The 15318-nt window shown below is 44.0% G+C and overlaps 1 protein-coding gene across 4 annotated transcripts in view; it reads left to right on the plus strand.

Annotated features, from left to right (window-relative positions):
* Nucleotides 1–15318, plus strand: part of LOC137438851 (receptor-type tyrosine-protein phosphatase kappa) — a 493330-nt gene that overhangs the window by 11100 nt on the left and 466912 nt on the right. The gene's annotated exons all lie outside the window — the stretch shown is intronic.

Raw genomic sequence — 15318 nt, forward strand, 5'->3', positions numbered from 1 at the left:
TAAAAAAAAAAAAAAATGTACCGTTTTTTTTTTTTGTACTCTTGGAGATATGCAGGTAAAACAACAAGATAGATCCCAACATGCACCTCGGGTATTGAGAACAACACACTGTTGTGCAGACGTGCCCATTAGCACCTGAGCGGAGATCTCGCTTTCCGCCCGAATTCACAGCAGGTTCCACGGTTTGTGTCTGCCTTCAATAACGTGAATATCTAGCAGCAGACAGGATGCACACACCTCCTTTAAACAGGTGAAGTCGGTTGGTGCCTGATTATGGCAGAGAGAAATTATATCCGGTGCCACTCTGGTTCATTTAATTAATTTATGGGCCTTGGTGGAACATTGCCAGGTGATCCAGCCTTACATAAACGAGCTCATTCTTCCTCTACATCTCTCTTGACTTCCGTCTACATCACTTAGCGACAGGTACAGACTGGTTTACAGGATTCTGCTGTTGGCCTTTATCGCATCCCTCTCGGATGATGTTCCGCCATCCTCGTGGCTTTTCCTGGGCTATTGTGCATGTTTCCCTGCCACCATCTCCCCAAGAGTGGCCACCAGGTATATTAATTAACCTCATCACCACCAGCAATATATTAATCGCGCTGCGGCTTCCAAGCTCCGTATGTTTTCATATTTTTTCCAAAATAAATATTTTGACTGACGAGGCATCCAAATTACATGAATCTTTTTTTAATGAACCTGTCATTTCACCATGTCCATGCTTGAAGAAGGTTTGGGAATGCAGTAATTTGCTAATTATCAAAATAATTGAGCAAATCTATATATAATCTATATATAATGGAGCAAGTGTTTCTATGTATGTATGTATGTATGTCCGCTCTTCACACATTGGTTGGACAACTGACTTGACTCCACCCACAATTGTAACCTGAAATAATTAACCTAAAGTACCCAGATGATCCCATAGAAGCCCCCCCCCCCCATCTCCCTGAGGACCCAAAAGACCGAGAAGACCCCGAGGACCCAAAATACCTCAATGACCCAGAGGACCCAAAATACCCTGAAGACCCAAAATATTCCAAAGACCCCAAATACCAAAAAGACCCCGAAGACCTAAAATACTAAAAAGACCCAATGGACCCCAAATATCCAGAAGACCCAAAAGACCTCAAAGACAAAAATATTCCAAAGAGCCTTAACAACCCCGAAGACCCTTAAAGACCAAGAAAACCCCAAAGACCCAGAGGACCCAAAATAGCCTGAAAACCCAAAACGCCCCCAAAAAACCCCGGACCTAAAAGCCCCCGAAGATCAAAAAGACTCCAAAGACCCAAAATATTGAAAACACCCCAAAATATCCTGAAGACCCTTCAAGACCAAAAAGTCCCCAAAGATTGAAAAGACCCAAATATCCAAAATACCACAAAGACCCCGAAGTCCCAAACGAACATGAGGACCCAAAAGACCCTTAACGCTCTGAAGACCAAAGAGAACGTGAAGACCCTAGAGAACCTGAAGACCCAAAATACTCCAAACACCCTTAAAAAAACCTGAAAGACCCCGAAGACCCAAATAACCCCAAACACTGAAAAGATGCAACCTGAAATACCCCAAAGACCTAAAAGACCTTGAAGACTGAAAAGACCAAATGGACCCCAAATACCCAAAATACTCCAAAGATCCCGAAGACCTAAAAGACCGCAAATACCAAAAAGACCCCAAAGACTGAAAAAAACCCTGAAGACCCAAAAGACTCGAGACCCAGAAGACCTAAAAGACCCTGAAGTCCCAAAAGACCCTTAAAGGGGAATCGAAACCTAAAAAAATTCTGAAAAACCATTGACAATCATTAATCACGATCTAATTTGAAGGGATTTTTTTTTTTGCTAATCACAAAGTGCTGAAAAAAACCCCTGGACTGTCGATTTTCGAGATTGCCAGTGACATCACATTGTGAACTCACCTGGATCCTGCTGGTGACCGTACATAGAGAAACGGTGCTTTGAGAGCTCGGATTCCGATATGGTGGAGGGGGTGGAGGTGGAGGGGGTGTGGGGTGGTCATGGCTATTTTTAGCTTGGGTGACGGCTATCGGGGGATTGTGAGGGGATTGTGGAGTGGGGTGAGGGATGTGGCATGGTCATGGGTATTGGTAGCTAGGGTGATGGTTGATTGTGAGGGGAGGGGTGTGGGGTTGTTATGGGTATTGTTAGCAAGGGTGACGGTTGATGAAGGATTGGGGGGGAGGGGGGGGAGAAGCGGTGTGGGGTGGTCATAGGTATTGTTACATAGGGTGATGGTTGATGGGTTTTTTTCTGGAAAATTGAGATGCCTCAAAAACCAAGGCCCTCTAAGTTGAATAGAAACCAGCAAGAGCAATATTACCAAAGGAAATCAGCAAGAATTCCAAATCAAAGTAGTTGTGACTGCAGAAAATATCCGTTGGCAGAAAAATGTGTTGTACGCTTGGAACAAGATCACCCTGAAGACCCAAAATGTATGTGCTAGTAATACTAATTTTGACATGCTTGTAATATTCTGCGAGTAATACTAATTTTGACATGCTAGTAATATTCTGCGAGTAATACTAATTTGGACAGTGTATCGGATATAATTATCCATTAAAGATTCTGCAGTTCAAAACACTTGCGCAATGTTTGCTAAATGGCACGACAATAAAATAGAGGTTTGGAGCAATTCATCCTTTCTTCTTCTTTTTTACTTGTTTCACATCATTGTTTATTCACTGTGAAGTTATCTTCGATGAATGAACACAATTACCTTGAGAATCCTGAGACACTTTGTGCAAATACAATTCTAGAAGCATTCCATTTGCTTTACAGTCATTTGGCAGACTATTAAGGAGAGTCGCAGATTGGCATTCCCTTCCCATCGGAGGCAACTAAAAAAAGGTGATCCGTAACTTTCCCTTCACCATGTGATCACATGATGAGTTGTTTGGAAAAGCGACCTTGGCCATGTTTGCCTGACATCTTTACCCACCCAATCATTTATTTTCTTTCCTTGCACGATTGAACCCTCTGCCTGACTCGTCTGTTCCTGCTCCACGCGGGTCGCAGGTGTCTGATGTTAGAGCGTTTTCGGGTGCCGCTTGCCACCTCATGCACACCTTCGCTCATCTGCCGGTCAAGTCTCTGTGTAATTCCCCTGTGGGTTTCCGCATCGCCCCTCAAAAAGAAGCACACGTGTTCCACACGATCCGCGAGCTCGATGAATGAGAAGGAGCCCTTTTTGTGAGATAACCAATTTCTTATTTGCAGAAAGGCTCATTTAAGAGTGCATGTTGAGATTGTACTTACATTGTTGGTCCTTCCATGACACTACCCAATTGGCAATTCCACCGAGAGCCTGCCTCGTGATCTATACCCGAATTCTGCACCAGGCTCATTGAAACAAACCTCTTCGTATCCGGGCTGTGTGGCCTCCTTTACTAGATCACAGAAATACTGCCTAATGAGAACGAACCTCTGTGCTTTTGGGCTTGATATATGAGCGAGATCTCGTTCCCAGGTATGAATAGCTTCGTTTTTGTGCAACTTCCGTTTTTAAAGATCTTTGGATTTTTTTTCACCCTTTTTCTCATTTATTTCTGTCTCTAGTTTCTGCAAAAGGGATCCAAGCAACACGCGTGGAAATGCAAATGTTAAGACTTGAAATACGTTAAATAATACATTCCTTCGGCTCAGACGGACGTATACGCGTACACCAATGCATTTTAGCGATCACTCATGACTTTATCCGTGTATTTATCTGGAGTAATGTTTCATGACTTCATGTTTCGTTGCATACTGATAGGCCCATAGACTCAGCTTAATCGCGGGAGATTAATGTGAGCAATACAATATTTAACTAATTAATGTGGCTGAGGACTGGCCATTCCACTAGCTAGTTTGCTCAACTCAAACCAATTGATACGAAGAAGAATTTAAACTTTTGAAAATGTTCAATCTTCCCACGTTCCTGCTTGATCTAAACACCTTTCTCCCATTCCTCTTTCTCATTTTCATTTTCTCTCCTTCCTTGGATAACTCAAGCTCATGACTCATCTAGCGCTGTCTTTCTTTGTGCCTTTAATCATCATTGCCATCCAAACCCTGCTGTCTGTCTTCCTCTCCTTTATCATGTAAAAGGTCCTGGTCTCCTTCAACCACTTCTGATAGCTTTGTCTAGCTGGGTCCCATAATCAATCTGGTAGAGTCTACACGCTACCCTCTCTACGGCAGCAAAATCCATATTCAGATATGGTGTCCAAACTCAACATAATATATATTAGAGGTTGAAGCCTCACTAAATTCCATAGTCTGGTGTTGGGTTAGCGGTTGGGGTGCCGGCTTGGGATCCTAGGATCCTGGGTTCGTATCCTGGTCGAGCGCTGAATTAATGCCAGAGGGGTTGACTCAGCCTGTCATCCTTCCGGGGTTGGCAAATCGAGTACCAGTTCACTGGTAATTCCCTGTGTTTCACAAAAGGTGACTAACAGGGTTGGTGGCAGGAAGGGCATCCGGCCATAAAACATTGCTTCAAAAAGGGGACCACGGTGCATGAAAAAGGCCAACCCCTGCTCTGCAGGGAAAAATGGCCTCTAAAGGTGGTTCTTCTTTTTGTTCTTCCCTATGAACACAACCAAAAACCCTGTTAACTTTATCTATAGCTGCCTGGTATCGTCCTATCTGCTTAACCTCACCTTCCCCATATCTATTACCATCTCCAGATCCTTCTCCTGTGTGACCCACTCCAAGATTGCTCCCTGCATCATGTAATCTCTATTTTCATTATTCTTACCCATCCGCAGCCCCACACATTACTTTATGTTAAACTGCCTTTGCCAATCTTTTGCCCAAATCTACAAAAGTATCTCTATACTTTCCTGAATCTGATCACCCCCTTCTCTGACGTCTATCGATCTTACCTCCAAATTTTGTGTCATCTGCAAATTTGGAAAGCCAACTCTTAATAATCCAAGTACTAATCACTGAGGTACCCCACCATACCATTATAAATCAAAAACAGGAAGTAGTTAACACAGTATCGGAATTTAGTGAGGTCTTATCTCGAATATTGCGTACAGTTTGGGTCACCACGTCTGAGGAAGGACAAAGCTGCCATATAGATGGTTCAGTGTCAAGCTATTTGATTGATTCCGGGCCGAGCTCGACTAAGCTATTAGGAATGTTTTGAAGTAGAGGGGATTTCATACATCAGAAAGGAGCTGATTACGAAGGGATCTGATGGAAATGTTTCAGATAATGAAAGGTGTGGACAAGATAGGTGTAGTGGAGTTTTTCTGCAGACAGGACAGTGTTAAGACCAGGAAAGCTAGAAGAGTTTTATGGCAGGGTTCTTTGAGTGGGAGAGTGGTTAATGTATGGAATGGTCTCCTCGGAAAGGTAGTGGCAACAAATAGGGTGGATAACTTTAAATGGAATTTAGATATGTACCTGGATGCATTGTTGATAGAGGGGTATGGGAATATTGGCTTGCGTGGATGGTATATGGGTGGCGATACTGGGGTTTGTGCAGCGGAGGCATGATGGGCCCAATGGCCTCCTCCTGCACCAAAGTTCCTTGTGTATCCTTGTGTACCCCACTACTTACAACCCAGTCAGATATCCTCACACTCACTCGTTGCTTCCTCTAACTCCAGTTTCCAATCTAGTTCACGACTCTACCAGACAGTCCACAAGGCCTCACTTTAGCTAACAATATTTTATGTGATACCTTATCAAATGCCGTTTCAATTAGTTAGTCAATCCATGCTTTCTGCTCATCTCCTAATCCCGCATTCAGTGTACTCCCTCGACAATGTAAAAACCAAAAAAATATTCCAAACTCATTCGTTTCTCTTTTTTCCCCCACCTGCGGAATCAACTTCCACATTCTCTTAAAACTCATTCTTCCGTTCAGGTCTCCAAGACAACTGTTCACCCACCATCTCAAATCATCCTCCATTCACAACCATTAGCCCTCCCCAAGCACATCTCTTTCTGAGTTTCCAGTTTTTTTCCTACCTGAGAGCTTGTTTCTGTATCCACCTTGTCCACCCTGTGCAGCGTCACCTACCCGCCATTATTCCACACATCCCTTATTTGTGCAAGTCTCCCTCCATTTTGTCCCTCCACCCTACCTTTGGTGTGTTTCCACCCTCCTCCTCTCCTTCTCCTGTTCCATTTGTCCTGTTATGCCCTGATCCGTTCTATATTCTAGCCTCATCTTTGTATTAAAAAAAAAACACCAGAGGATACGTATTATTGGCTTTGCTCACCTGTGTGAAAGTACCTTATTAGTGGAAAGAACAATAAAAAGTCACTGTCAGCTACCGGTATAATCGAGCTGGACTGGTCTACAGAACATCGGAGGCTGCACTTCGCAAGATTACAATAACAACCTCCCAATATTTACGGGATGACTCGAAACAACACATGGACTACTACCTTCTTCTCTGGACCATTTATGGAGGATACCCAGGGAGGAATAGCTACAAAGACCACCAGATGTCTTGTGGTACTTGATGCAATTCAGGCAACATGTTTAACAAGTCATTCAGGCCAATCCTAAACTGTTTGGGCAAGCAGTGTACAGGCCTTAGCCATAACAAAATATCTGTATTGCAATTGACCACCACAATTAAATGATGCAGTCTGCGTTTAAATCCTGCGGCCTGGCTGAAAGACACAAATCCATATCAGCACAATCAGCAATTTGGGTGGTCAAGGTTCATCGATTGGATATTCCAAAATAAGAGGCTTCCAGGAAGAGGTCCAGTGCCGATACAAACAGGAATTCTGGATTTTTTAAAATATGTGCTCACAACAACAGGAATCCGTCTGTGGCTTTTTATGGCGACAAACATCAGCTATGAAGAAGTCAGTCACTCATGAAGATCTAAAAATGAGAGGATGTTCCCAAGTATCCCAACACTGGGTTACTGACTGCTGTAGGCCCGGTCCCAATGCTGGAGATAGATATTGTGAAATATATCAGTTGAAGTTTTAACATCCACATTGTACCACAGGTACTCATGTCAAAAAGATAACGAGTGAGAATCTGAACAGACAGGGCACTCTCGAGCTTGGCAGGGGAGGATTTCATTTGCCACAAGCAACCAGTGACAGCACTACTTTCACCATGCTGATGACACATTGAGCCTGCAATGACTCGGAGGCAAAAATCCAGAATCAGGCCATGGTGCTGCATCCCCAGAACGATAACGAGGGATCTTTAACATTCACAATCATGCTCTGTGACGGTGTATTTTGCCGGAACTGCAAATGGATTTCAGTTGTGGTTGGATACAATTCTTCTGAGAAGGCAAAGAAGGAAATGACAACCATGAAGACGACTACCTATCAATGACTCACACTGAAACAGGCACTTGTCATATTAAAAAATAGAACAAGGTAAGTCTTGGGGAAAAAAAAAAGAAAAACAACTTAAAATGAGACAAGACCAATTCGAAAAAGCATGAGGTCCTGTTCGGTCCTGAGAAAACCAACTTCCTGTTTCGTTGAGGTCCTGTTCGGGCCAGAGAAAACAAACTTCCTGTTTCTTCGTTGACATATGTGGGGAAAACAATTTTACTTTTACTTTTAAATTTTACTTTCTCAACAATCCTCTCCAAGAAGTTCTGTCACTCAATATCTTGGGTCTCACAATCTGCCATAATCTTTCCAGGGAAAACCACATATCCAAGCTGGCCTCCAAAGCCAGTGGCCGACTGGGCATTCTCCGTCGTGCGAAGTCCTTCCTCGGCACACCTGAGCTTCTCACCACATACAAGGCTTTCATTCGCAGCTCAATGGAATACTGTTCTCTCCTCTGGGCTGGTGCTCCTCCTCATACCTAGCTCAGCTTCACGCTGTTGAAACCAAAGCTTTCAGAATCATTGTGGAATCTCCCACGATGAAGCGAACTCCGAGGGGCCTTTCACTCACCCACCGCAGGCAGTCGGTGTCTTCCACCGACTCCTCTCTGGCCTAGTCCCAGCTAGGTCTCTGCTGTGTCCCACAAATACTCCTACAGGTCGCACAAGATCTGCCAGCAACCCTCTTCTGGTGAAATTGCCAAAATCAAGACTCTACGCTCACCTTAACTCTTTCATTCCTCTTTTCTCCTGCCTCTGGAACAAACTCCTTCACCCTCTTCAATCCCACTCATTCCTCCAGGTCTTTAAAACAGCTGTCCACCACCATCTCTTATCTTCCCCCATCCAAAACCTTGATCTTTTCTACCCCTGTTAATTCACCCCAGATCTACTTTTCTGAAATACCGATTTCTTTTCTGGAAGTTCTAGCAGTGTCTATGTTTTATACCTCGCCGCCCCCCACACCCATTCCCACGCCTCCTCCCCCCAAGCCCTCTCCCTCCCACAGATCTCCCGATGTCCCTGCTCTCAAATGTTGTACTTGTATACTTCCCCCTCTCTCCCCATCTTGTCTCCCGCTCCCTTTATTTCGTCTTGTGTCCGTTTGTTTTTTGTCATTAATGTTAGCTCTTACACGAGCCTCGATCTTGTATGCAAAAAAATAAAAATTGCACGCCCAGATCAGGAATCAAATCCAGGTCCTTTGGTGAACCGTACCAGTGCTCTGCCATCTGAGCTGATATATTTATATAACTTCATGTTTCGTTGCAAAAAACCCCTTCAGAGAGGATAATCTACTCTACGAGGTATGTGTTCATATGGGAGCCACAAAGTCTTTTTTTTTTTCTTTCTTCTTTTTTTTGCATAATGGACACCTCTCTGTCTTCTACCGCCCCCTTTCCAGTCTTGTACCCTCTGCTATTTCAATGTTTTATTTCCCCCAACCCCCAGGTTTCTGCAGAGCACACATGGTCCACCATGAACCACTTTCTGGTTAAACTACCTATATTCAGGCTCACTGTCCACCTACACTCATTCGTTACTCTTTTTCCCCACCTGTGGAACCATCTTCCACACTCCTTAATCCCATTCTTCCCTCCAGGTCTTCAAGACAGCTGTTCTCCACCAACTCAGTTCGTCCCCAATCCAAAACAATGATATTTTCTACCCCCGTTAACACCACCAAAATCCATACACTATCCATATTTATACTTTTCCGTCCTTGGAGTTTTCTTATCTTTTCATCTTTTCCACCCCATGCATCCTCTCCTGCCCCCCATTCCTACACACACCCTTTATTTGGCCAAATCTCCCTCTTCCTTGGCCTTCAACTCTGCTGTTGGTCTCTGTCTCTGTCTCCGTCTCTCTCTTTGCATCCTGTTACGTCCTGATCCATTCAGTGTCCGAGCTCTTCCATGACCCTCGACTATGCATGCAAAAAATTGGTTAAACATTGTATTGCTCACATCAATTCGTTTTATATGTATACTAGTGAGGTATGCTTACACATTGTAAGCAATAACGAACCGTGTTTCATAATATGGAGGTACATAATAAATAGAATCCTTTATGATTATAGCCAAACATCACCGATCTCCTTCTAGATATAAATTGAGTAAATATTTTGTATTCTTTATTTTTGAAGGACGTGCTTTCGGTTTTTAACGTAGATTTTCATTGAGGTTTTTATTTTGCAGTTTACAGTAGATCGTTACTCTTTTTCCCCACCTGTGGAACCATCTTCCACACTCCTCAATCCCATTCTTCCCTCCAGGTCTTCAATTCTTCCCTCCATTCTTCCCTCCAGGTCCCTACCCTAACAACCCTACCCTTTGCAGTTTATGATATTTACCTAACAACTTAGGGTTAGGGGTAGGGTAGGGTAGGGTAGGGTTCGGGTTAGAAATTACCCTAACAAATATAAATTACAATTTTCAAATGACAAATATCGATTGAAGTGTTTTTTTTTATTTAACGGATGCGTATAAAATGTTTTTTTTAACATAAATTTTCATTTACAGACTTTTTGATGGTTCTGTGATTGTTCCCGGTGTATCGGCTTCGATGTCCGTCGGCACGCCAAATTCCAGCTTTCTATGTTGATGTGCTGTTGCATTGTATATATCTGTTGTTACCTGAATGGGACCGGCAGTGTACTCTGTTGTGTATTTGCTGTACTTTCTGTAAGTGGTGTTCTGCAAATATCGCTGTTTTTCATTAACACCCAGGAGACCGTGATCGACATGCTCAGCGGATTCATTGTCTTGCGGGTTGAGTTAGTGGCAAGGACACTCACTTTTGTCCCTCCTTAAGTAACTGAGATCCTTGTGCTTTTCCATGATTGATATTGTGAATAGTTGCATGCAACTCAGACAGGGCCAGGGGATCACATGCTGCATCTCTTCATTACTGATTTATTGACCAGATAATATTGAATGTTTGTCTCTACTTTTTAACCATGTAGCATCAATAGATTCCATTAGGTTATCCAATCCATCATAGTTTTGTAAATCCTTATTTTTAATTGGGTACAATTTATGTGATCCGTGTGCATGCAACTAAGGTGAAGCATTTGACTGTCTCAACAACTATTCACTAGTGTTACTTGACCATCAAATAGTGGATTAAATCATATGGCTGAAACCACATGGGAAGGAAGATTGACAAACCTTTTTCATGGAGTGGATCCTAAGTGCTAGAGATTCATGACATTTCTGTCACATTGGGTTTCTCCACTCCAAAGCGGGAGAAGGGGGCACACCTACAGGGAATGGAAGACAAATATGTTGTGGCAATGTTCCAGTCTGATAGGTTGGCCTAAATTATTGCCAAATTGAGCAATAAGAGCTTTTAAACATGTAAGCCTTATCCGCGTCATATCTAAGCCTTATTCAGCCATTTTTACAGCATAACCCATAGAGCAATGCCCCCCTGGAACTGCGTTTCTCTGTCTGTCCGGTGTATGTATGTATGTATGTATGTATGTATGTATGTATGTACTGTATGTACTGTATGTCCCTCACAAACGTACACCAATCAGAGCTGAGGATCTGGTCACATGACAGGGGGACAGCATTTAGTAACTAGTACAGTTACATATTTTACTCGGTAGTAGGTTTCGGGAATTCTTCAATACAATTATGATTTTGAAATGCGATCGACACGGATCTTGTTTCCGAGTCCGGAAGTGAACAGATGATGACGGTTCGCTGGTTTGATAATATCTCAATACAACCGTGATTTCACATTATATTTTGATATATTAATACTATCTTACTATCTTACTATTAGGCTAACCCCCGCTCTAGCGGGGAAAAATGGCCTTAAAACGATCATTCATTCATTCATTCAATACTATCTTACTATAATTCACCAAATGTCCGTCTGTCTGTCTGTCTGTCCATTCGAAGGTACCGCAAAAATGACTGAACCGATCGCAACGATATTTTGGGTGGTTAATCGTGGGATCCCCTGGAGTAAAATAGGCTATATTGTTTTAAAAATTTCAGCTTTAGTCTCCAGCATTTTCAGGTTTGGACTCCCGCATAACATTCGCGTTCGCATAATGTTCATTGTGACGATGTTTTCATTGTGACGATGTTGTTTTCCCGGGTGCCGCACAAACGGCTGCACCGATCGCTGCACGGCTGCATCGATCGGACTCGGTGACCTCGGACAAAGACATTTTATAAGGACACGGGTTGAATCCCTGCTTGAGAGAATTCCAACCCTCTCCCCGGCATCACGGCCGTCTCTCCAACTCACAATCCCACGAGGTATGCGGAAAGGACGACCCAAAACCAATATAAACAATAAACATCATTAAACATCATTCGTATATAAACATCATTAAAAGTAAATAATGACCTCTGCCAAAGTTCAAACGACATTTAATCTCTACATGAGAGAATTCCACATAGCTATTTGGGCGGTGAATACGCTAACAGATCGCTGGCTCCATCCATCTTTCCAAGGCCGTAACACCGATCAGCTCAAAATCCTTTTAACTGTTGAGTTGGTAGTTTTTACAATGAAGGAAACACGTGTCAGGAGTACATACGACATCGGGAGTACTAACTGCATGCGTCTTCAGTATCAAGCTTAAATCTCTCATGGTGGATCTGAAGAGCGGAATGCTTGGAGAAGTGGTGGGCTACTTCGGCATGAAGGAGGATCAGAAACGTGGACTCCCACACTGCCACATCCTGCTGATACTTGCTCCCGCATGAGGTTATTTTCCCAGGTGCCGTACAAACGGCTGCCCCGATCGAGATTTAACGGATGTTTATGTAAATCGTTTAAAAGAAAAAAAGCCTTCAATTTCTGATATTTAGCCTTTTCATTTGGGCCTCCCAATTGAAGCCCCGCCCGTAGGGCAGGTACCGTTGCTAGTACTAATAATTAATTTGTGATTGGAATGATGAATGATGCTGTTTGGAATGCAAATGTGGAGATATTGAGTTTATAGCAGAATGAGGAAATGACGTCAAGGTTTCCATCCGGGACATTCACGGATTTCCCATTTGCAGTTTCGCCATTGATTGGATATAGCAACATTCAGACTGGGTACGTTTTTCGTGCAAGTCATTCACGAACCTGCTGTCAATGCCTGACGTTCGACTGAAGGTGGCGCAGTAATGTGGAATTTATTGAAACAAAAAATTAATACTCGCATTATATGCTAACTGGTATTCCCACCCAGGTCATGCTATCCTCTTCAACTAAAGTATCAAACAAGCCCGGCTACGCCGCTGTTAGACTATCGGTCTTGTTTCATGAATAATTTGGTGAGGACAAGTCACTTTCACCTGCCATCCCAGGTGAGAGGCAACGCTGGGCCTGCTTTGACTCAGCACAGTGACAAATTATATTAACAGGAGCTTTAAAAGCACAAAATATGCCTGAAGGAAACAGACACCATAACACCATTGTTCAACATTTTACAAAGAGATGCATTTCATGGCTTATTGTTTTTTATTGACAGTTCTTAGCCATCCATTAGGATTAAATTTAATACCTGTTTGAATGAGGATTCCGGACAAGCTGCTCGGGCTAAGATTGTCGAAGGCCTTTTTTTTTTTTTAACGGTTTGGTTCTGCCGTGATTGAGAGTTTAATTTGCTCTCTGCTGGATGTACTTTGTTAATTGGTTCACTTTTTGGAGGTACCGAACTTAATGGGCTGAAACTGGTAACTCATTTTTTGAACATCTTCATTTACCTGTGCTGTGAGTTTTTTCAAGACAAACATTTACCAATTATGGTGCATTAAGCTGAGTTGAAGCTGTTACGTTGATGATTTTGTTTTTGTTCTTCATGGATTAACCCGAAAAGGACTGTGCTTTTTTGGACTTCAAAAGATTGGGGGGGGGGGGCATGATGCCCCCCTAAGATCTCAGATATAGAATGCTTGATCGTTACCAAATTTGGCATGCACATAGTGCTTGATATACCAAATTTGGTTTGTTATACATATGCACAAAATTTGCTATCAAAAGATGTGCAAGACTCGAAAGAAAAAGTCATGAAACGGTGTGGTGTAATATCAAGTGGTTGCGAAGAAATCGCGAAATTCATGGGGGGGGGGGGGGGGGGGGGTAATGATGCCTCCTCAAGTCATTTTATGGTTAAACACGGTTGTATAGGGACTAGGGAGATACCACACAGGACTGTTAGACAAAACACAGCCCCTGAGCTTGGGGCAGGTTCCGTCACTTCCATTGGTACTCAGGGTACCAGCGACGTCACAACAATGGCGCTGCCTCTCTCTCTCCGCACTCAGCGGGGCATTTCCTAAGGAAGAATTTCCTCCTCCCCCATAGATGCCAAATTTCCCCATGGATTTGAATCTGCCAGTTATATAATCCGTGGTAAAATACCTGCCATTTCGAACTTAGTAACATAATTTGTCGGGACAATGAAATGGACGTTACACGTTACTCTAGCGTATGAAATAGTGCTTTGCTGAACTTGAACTCTGGCATGCGTCTCGTTTGCTGTCGACAATGACTGGACTAATGGTCCCATTAGTATGCTGCTTGATGCAAACCCAGACCATGCACTGTATGTTCATTTAGTGCTTCTATGGGTTGCCTGAGAGCTTCCTGTCGTTCCGTTGGCTGTTCCCTCTCCACACCACAGGCTTGCAGGATGGCCTACAGGTACACACACCTGCAGGTACATCGCCTCTAAGCCGTCTAGCATGCGTTCGAATACCGTCACAGTTATAAACTGTCATCCCGGTGTTTCACAGGCATGATGATTCATCAATCGGATGGACGGTGAACTGTGTGTCCCGTCTACTAGCATTAGTTTGTGGACGTTAAAGATCCCACTGTGCCACCTTCAGCCAACGGTGTCCTTTATAAAGAATTGGTGAGCTATCACTGGCACCTTGAACAAATTCCAAATTTCTTCCATAACTACTGTGGGAAGGCAATGGCAAACCATCCAGTATAACACTTGCCTAGAACAACTATCTGGGATGCCTCTTCGTGGTGGTTGTAACTCCCAACGCAAGTCGGAGGCCAAAATCTTCCTCATTCTTCCCTCCTGCCTGGATTCTTCAGGGCAGCGCGGTCAGGGTCAGAGTGCCAATGGTTCCCATGGACTGGCCCTTTCCCTCTTGTCTCCCTCTCTCCCTCTCTTCCTCTCTCCTTCTCTCCCTCTCCCTCTCTTCCTCTCTCGCTCTCTTCCTCTCTCCCTCTCTTCCTCTCTCCCTCTCTCTCTCCTTCTCTCCTTCTCTCCCTCTCTCCCTCTCTCCCTCTCTCCCTCTCCCCCTCTCCCCCTCTCTCCCTCTCCCCCTCTCCCCCTCTCCCTCCCTCTCCCCCTATCCCCCTTTCCCCCTCTCCTCCTCTCACCCTACCCCTCTCCTCCTCTCCCCATCTCCCTCTCCTCCTCTCCCTCTGTCTCCCTCTTGCCCTCTCCTCCTCCCCCTCTCCCCTCTCCTCCTCCCCCTCTTCCCTTCTCCCCCTCTTCCCCTCTCTCTGCCTCTGCCTCTGTCTCTGCCTCTCCATCTCTTTTCTCTCTCTCTAACTCTGTCGTGGCCCTGACCTAGTGAAGGCAGAGGTACACCCTCATGGATATGGAAATCTCTGGGTGGTTCCTGGGAGATTGATCATCTCTCTCCGTGCCTGTGCGGGCTTGTTCGAGAGAACTGTCCGGGGCTATGCAACACCAACAATAACAACACTTGCATATAAACTGGTTCGGCATCACCGACACCCTGTAACAAAGTATGGTACATCAGAATCTCCACACCATGCTTTCATCCCACATCAGGCCAACCTGCGTCTGCTTTTTGCTGAACTCACTCTGATTGGTGTACATCAGTACTGTGTACCATTGCTATACGCCTCATAATTTCAAAGGCGATGGCCCACACTATTAGATAACCATGAGGCCTGAACAGAAGTAGCACCAAAGTTCTGCATACTTGCCCAATACCATCTGATATCCTCTGGCAGTTGCCCTG

The sequence above is a fragment of the Myxine glutinosa genome, chromosome 13 (assembly GCF_964187855.1).
Source record: "Myxine glutinosa chromosome 13, kmMyxGlut1.1, whole genome shotgun sequence".
Classification (NCBI taxonomy): Eukaryota; Metazoa; Chordata; class Myxini; order Myxiniformes; family Myxinidae; genus Myxine; species Myxine glutinosa.